Source organism: Lactuca saligna, chromosome 5 (genome assembly GCF_052625555.1).
Source record: "Lactuca saligna cultivar CGN05327 chromosome 5, ASM5262555v1, whole genome shotgun sequence".
Classification (NCBI taxonomy): domain Eukaryota; kingdom Viridiplantae; phylum Streptophyta; class Magnoliopsida; order Asterales; family Asteraceae; genus Lactuca; species Lactuca saligna.
In genome coordinates this window covers 241,541,565-241,549,073 of record NC_136421.1, presented here as the reverse complement: position 1 = coordinate 241,549,073, position 7,509 = coordinate 241,541,565, and the positions used below count along the sequence as shown (strand labels likewise).

The following is a 7,509-nucleotide window of genomic DNA, read 5'->3' as shown; positions in this document are numbered from 1 at the left end:
ACCCTTGTCCTTCATCTCTATCTCGATCTCTACTCTATTCAACTTCCAGTCCCTCCCCCTCAAATTGTTTTCAAACTAAGCCCATTAATTACCAAACAACCCTCAGCTTCCAAAATTCATTACAATTCAAGTCCAAATGTTTCAATAAAGATCCAAAATTCTATAAATTATATCATTTAACTTCGTATGACTAACACCGATAAATTATTATGAATTTAGGGCTACTATTCATTTATTAATTTTATCTATTTATTTATTTATTAAACGAAATGTTACAAAATTAGTAGGATCAACATAGTGAATCAGTGATCAGTGATTACACTATTGTTTTGGAATATTATCGTGTCCAGGAACACTATGATATGTTAGAAAAATAGGGTAGAAATATAATATATCATCGTTGGATTCTTCAAGGATCGAGTTAGTTCACTTTTCGAATCAATATTTTCCCACATGCGTGGGTTATGAGAAATGTGATCTTAGATAATCCTTAAAGGAACATTCAGGATTCTAGGCACATAAAATTGATTTAAAAAAAAGGAATACGATGTGTATGAATTTCGTATGTTTCAAAAAGATGAGAGATCATTATGATATGTCTCAGGATTTGAATACGATGTGTATGAATTTCCTAACCACCCACCAAGGGGCGCTGCCCCTTGGAACCTCACAAGGGAACGCGGCCCCCTTCACCCAAATTCTTTTAGTCGCACCATGATTAATATAGACTAATAAAGGTGTGCACTTCACATCTCCAACCTTATATAAAAACTAAAATATAATACTTTTGAAACATGTATAAATTTCATTATATAAAATGAACCGGTAATTATTAAAATCATCAACATGATATTGAGGTACATTGGTAGAGTTAAAATAACACATTTGATTGTTATTTTGTAATCTGTCGAGATTTGTTCTTATATGAGTCTTTTTCTCTCCCGTTGCATTGATTATAACCATCACCTTTAACCACATGCACAACGTTTTGTTACCTTCATTTACATTGATCATATGACAAACATCACTATCATCAACTATATCTATAGCATAAAACATTTCATGATATTAGAAATACAAAACTAATATCTAATTTAGCTAGCAACCGATCTTCTTTTCCACTAAATATGAAAAAAAAAAAAAAAAAAAACAAAAAACAAACAGTAAAATTAATATTTGCAGAAAAGAAAAAGCAAACCGATCTTCTTTTGATATTCTTTTCCACCAAATATGAAAAAACTGATTTTCTCTGTAATTCTTTACTAAAGGCCTAATATATCTTTGTTGATCATCAATATTCCCCAACTTCCCATCGGTGCAAACGACAACGAAAATGTTACTAGAACTCGATATATATATATATATATATATATATATATATATATATATATATATATATATATATATATATATATATATATATATATAGCTTAAAATCAAATTGAAAAACTCTAAATTTGGTTTCCTCGTTATTATATAGATAAAAGTATATGTTACAATATTTTTATGTATTTTTCTTAGTTAAAGTGTAAGAAATCACAGTTAAAATTTATGAATGTAGTCAAAATGTTAAGATTTTAGAGGGAAAAAACATTAAATTGCAATTTAAGAGAAAGAATCGTAGTTGGCCGCATGTCATCTATGATCTCCACAGGGGCAAAATCCTTAACTTTTTATATCAATGACGAAATCCTAAGTGATCTTACGAAACTAACCCATTAGCGAAAATTGCAGCCCATAAATGCCCACCTATGATATTTTTTATTATTTTGGTCATTTCTTAATTTTTTTTGTTATTACTTAGCAAATGCTTAAGAAATTAAGTTATATTTGTTATGTTCTCTAACATTTATGGTGATACAGTTTAAGAATCATTTTTGGATTTTTTTTTTTCAGTACAGTTACGTTAAAGTAAACATATATTACTGGCAGAAAACAATATGTGCTTTGTTAACCAACTTAGTGCCAAATATACAAATCAGTTTAAGCCAATAGTTAATAAAGAAGAAAATGATTTACAAGTATCTTCATGCATGATTTATGATAAAGTTTTAATGCCTTTTTTTGTGCACTTTTATTACCTTTTAAGATTTTGTTCCAATTCTTTTTTGATCACAAAGGTACAATCACGATCATGTGCTGGAATCCCAAAATATATAAGATGCTATCTTACTGACGAAGCTAGAATTCCTATAACATTTTGACACATACTCATTAATCCAGTATATAGAAACTAAGAATCCACAAAAGAAATGTACCTACAAAGGGATATTGACCCAATAAACTTAGGTGCTGTTTGTTTTTTCTGAGGCAAAATGTCTGCAGTCTGCGGACCACATCTGTAGACCTTTGCAGTAGAAGAGGTGGATCAAACGTCTGCAGTCTGAAAAAAGAAGATTGTTTGTTTTTTTAACATCCACGGGCTATTAAAATAAACTGAAATCTAAATAAACTGATTTTTTAAAACTTCAAAGCGAATTTTTTATATATTTTTACGACTTTCTTATAAATATATAACGAATCTAGATCAACTTTTATGTATTATTATATAAAAAATAAAAATAAAAATGGTATTAATTCATATACATATTTGATAAAAACCAACAACTTTGATTGTAAAGTTATAACTAAACATTATAATTAGTGATCAAAGAATTTGATACATAAATAGATGGAAATAAACTTCGATTTTTTCAAATAAATCTATTAAAAACGTACGATAAATATTTTCTCGAGAAATTGATGATACTCTATTAAATAAAGTTTTACAAAATTTTGGCAAAAAAATATAAGAATATATTATGATTTTTTTTTTTTTCATATTTATATAAACAACTTCAACGACTATTATTATAATAAATTTTTATTTATAAATTTGTTAAAAATATCATGTTTGTATCGTCAAATGTTTTTTTTTTAAGTTTTGTAATTTTTTTTTCATATTGTTTATCATTAATAAAGTTGGAAAAAATATAAATTAAAAAAAAAAAACTTAAAAAAAATAAAGATATATATGTTTTTTTAAGCTAGAAGATGTCTGAAGATGTTAGAAGACTCTGGTCCACATCTGCGCCAAGAAGAGGGCGCGCAGACATTTTTAGGTCTGCAGTCTTCAAAAAAACAAACAGTCTGCGAAGACTAATGTCTGCGCGTGGTCTGCGCGGCGCAGACAGAAGACATCTCGCAGATCTGCAGACAAAAAACAAACACTACCTTATTCTCTAAGAAATTATATCTTAGTAATTAAATAATGACCATTTAAAATAGAACTTCAATTACTAACCATGATTTTAAAAATCGAGATTTTCTTATTTTCGAAAAAAAAATCTTATTTTCTTCGAAATTTTTTCTCAATCATATTCTTTCCAATCATCATTTTTTTTTAAACCGAAGATCGATTGTTTCTCTCTTTTTTACTCATTATGGTATCATTTTAATATATTTCTAACACAGGTAGATAGTTTGAAACTCAAGAACAAATTAGAAAATCGTAGACAAATTTGAAAATCAATGCAAAAACAAATATAAATGAGTTTTGAAAATTTCAAACTACATATAGATTTTCGAATTTACTGGAAAAGAAAAAAACTAACAAGTTCCAATTATTATTATTATTTTTAATTTTTTTTTTGTTAGAATTTATTTAAAAAAACTATAATTTTTCAGAATTCATAATTATTTTTTATTTTCAAAATTATATGATTGGTTTTGTAAATAAGAAAATTAAATATCCTCCTAAATTTATTCCTACAAATCATGATACCTTATTAAATGATGATATATATCATTTTAATATACTTAAATATCATTTAAATGGATAAGAAGATTTGTAGAAACAAAAAATAAAAGGATATTTAATTTCTCTGTAAATAATCTTAGATAACTTAAGTAAATATTAAGACATGAGTTCAAAAAATCAGATCAAGGCAATGAGGGCGACCTTTTACAATCCAACTAGTTTGAGAACTCAAATTTAATGTCAATCGTTTCACAGAGAATTGAAGCGTTAAAAACTAATACATCAGTGACGACAATTTCTCAAACGATTGACAGGATCGGTCAAACCAAATTGAACCCCCAATGGGATTGCGATTATGTCCCTCTTACTTTTTTTTTTTTTTTTTGATTTCTAATTGTCCAATTTGCCAATTGATCTGCTAATCCATTTCTAGCCCGAGTTCTGATTTCTCATTCTAAAGCTCTACAAAATTTAAATACTGATTTTTGAAATATGACGTTCTAAAGTTCAATTGTCAACTGAAATTGATTTCTCGATCTCTATGACTCTATTATCTCATCTCCGGGTTTGAATTTGACGGTAAATGAAATATGATAATCATTTAATTTTTATTCTCTTATCTTTAAGGTTTTTCAAGTTAGGTTAGTTTCGAAAAAGAATGAAAGTTGTCGAGTATACCGATGCAATGTGAGAAAGCCACCATAAGCTAATGCGGGTGAATTCTTTGTAAAGTTTAGTTTAATTTCAACTTATAGTTTATGGGTATATAGGTATTTATAGTTTCTTTATAGTTTTGTTGTTTTTTATTTTATTTTATTTTATTTTTTGTTTGAATGATCACTTGCTAAAAAATTGAACTTTTATTAGTTAGAAATGTATTAAAGGGTGAATAATCTTCAAATTTGGTATGATTCAAGATTTTGTGTTATATGTATTGTTATTTATTTCTATAAGTTGCAATTCAATTTGAATATTCAAAATTGGTTGTATGATTATGTCTTTGTTTTACTAATAGGGACAAATGTGAAAATAGTGTTTATATTAGATTGTTCAAGTTGTTGGGAAACATAATTTGTCCAAACTACATGTGTACAAAAGTTAATAATTTGTACGATCAAGATCCTAAAAGCTTAACGTAGTGAGACATGTTTGTGAATGAGTGGGGTAAAACATTGAATGTATAAAATAATTGACCATACCATACAAATCGTATATTTTTTAGATTTTTTTACCCACATGTATTCATGGATTGTATTATTCTTTTGCTTTTTTCTTTCATTAAGAGAAAGCATGTTATAGCAATTTACAAAATAATTGACCATACCATTTATTGCATTTATAGTTTCCAAAATTACAAGGTCTGTTAAAAAAATTAAAATGTTACACTATGATTTCATGTCTAAAAAGTGTTAAAAAGATTAAAAATAAAATTTATAAATCAAATGCATTGTCGTCTATAGTTTACAATAAATACAATTATCTTTTATTGCTACACAATACATAGTTAGATACAACAATTTCTAGATTTCCAATCTATATTCAAATTTAAAATAAAAAACAGTCGTAAACTGAATTTAATATTACAAATGAAAATTACAAAACCTAGTAACAAGCTTATAAATTCACATGTCAATAATTAATCAGAAAAATAACCCAATTAGCAAAAAGTAGTAAAAAAAAAGTGGGAAATTATTTTTTTTCTTTTTCGCATTCTTTTTAATTTTCTTTTGCTTTTTATTTAATTTAATTTTTCATAACTAACCCACTTTACCTACCTGGCTTCAAAGACGAAGCGCCACCGCCCCTACCAATGCTGCCCGATCTGCCCAGGCTGCCCGTTGGACTACCCACTCCAACGCCCATACCCATACCCATACCCATACCCGTTTGTTGATACTGACCCGAATTGTACATTTGATGATACCCTGTCCCTCCGTACATCCCGTTATATCCACCGGAATTAACTCCTCCGCCACTACCTCCGCCGCCTACAGCAGCATCAACACCTCCTCCAGATGAACCGTCCTTCTCCCCTGGCCTTCCCATCGTCGTCTTCTCCCCTTCCAATTCCCTGTACTTCGCTAAGTACACCTTCAGAGGCTCAACGTACTCCTCAAACCCTAACGTCGTCATCGCCCATAGCAAATCGTCGCCGTTGATCGTCTTCCTCTTCTCCCTCTGGCACTTATCCGAAGCCTCGCCGGTTATAAAGCTGATGAACTCCGACACGCACTCCTGCACCGTTTCCTTCGCATCCTTAGAGATCTTTGCGTTCGCCGGCAACGCCTTCTTCATGATCCGACTCACGTTAGCAATCGGAAGAAACCTGTCTTGCTCTCTGGCCGACAAATCGCCGCCTGCGTTGTGTCCTCCAGATTCGTTATCCGAGTCCGCCATAGCCGTTGAATTATTCGAATTAATTTGGCGCGAAGTAGATCTCCGGCTCTAGAAGAGACAGAGACTGCCGGAGCTCCGGGGATGTTGGGGGTGCAGGCGAAAGTGGTGGAGAATTTGAGAGCTGCGGAAACGAGTACCGCGGTCCGTTGGATCGAGGGTGTAATAACGCATCAACGGCGACACGTGGATAAATAATAGCCGTTTGTTTATTGATAAGAAACTGCTTACGTGGCATGGGTTATAGACGACGGATGTAGATGTAGGGTGGAAACAATTTAGACGGCTGGATGACGACTTGACGAGGCATGATTTTTTATTTGACTTTTTGCTAAAAATCGATGCAAGTTGGATAAAAGTTCCACGAGACAATTTATTTCCCTTTCTATAAAAACAAAAACAAAAATAATAAAAATATAAAACATAACTTGATAAAATAATTTAGTTACAGTAGGTGTGTAATATCAATAAATATAGGTTATGTTCGGCGTATTAATTGAAAAGCAAATGGTTACCTAAAAAGCTAATTTTTAAAAATAAAACTAAGTGATAAAAAATAACGTTTGATAGAATTAGCTGAAAAATATGAAATGACATAAAAAATATTTAAAAGAATGTGATTTTATAATTAATTAATAGGTATATTTGGAAATTTTTTAAAATTTTTCTCAAAAACTAGTCTAAATAGCTTTTTAAAAAGCTAGCTTATAAGTTATTTTTTGGCTTGTCAAACATGACAACTTAAAAAAACTCGAAAAATAAACTAGCTTTTTCAGCTAGTTGTGGCGTGCCAAACACAGCCATAAATTAAAACTTGTTTGTGGACATGATTGATAAAATTAATTAGAAGTTAGAAAACCTTTAGTTTGAAATAGGAAACTGTAATTTTTATTTATCAAATATTTGAAAAAAATAGCTAACAGATTTATATATATATATATATATATATATATATATATATATATATATATATATATATAAAATTAATTATAATTAATATAACAAAAACCTCAAAAAAAACTTCTTAAAACAGTTTTTAGATTTAAAGTTTTTTGTTTAAAATAAAAATAGAAAATTATCAAACAAAACTTTTCTTTTTAAAGCTTTTTCTTAAAATTTGAAAGCAAAAACTTCTTAAAATTTTTGTGAAAAACACAAGCATGTTAATATTCGTTTGTTATATCAAGATGCATACGATTTTGTCATTACATATATAAAAAGACTAAAATGTGCTTTGATTAAATGTAATGTGTACTTGAAGGTTGGTTTTCAATTTGGTAATGGATGTATCTAATTTCATGTGCTTCGTACTACACGAATGTCTTTTTTTTTTTTTTTTTATCGTTTTTCAATTAAAGTTATGCCTAATTTTGGCA

At 29.2% G+C, this 7,509-nt stretch overlaps 1 pseudogene; it reads right to left on the bottom strand.

Annotated features, from left to right (window-relative positions):
- Positions 1-5,283: 5,283 nt before the first annotated feature.
- On the bottom strand, positions 5,284-6,293 carry LOC145047137 (nuclear transcription factor Y subunit B-3 pseudogene; annotated as a pseudogene).
- Between the last annotated feature and the right edge of the window lie 1,216 nt (positions 6,294-7,509).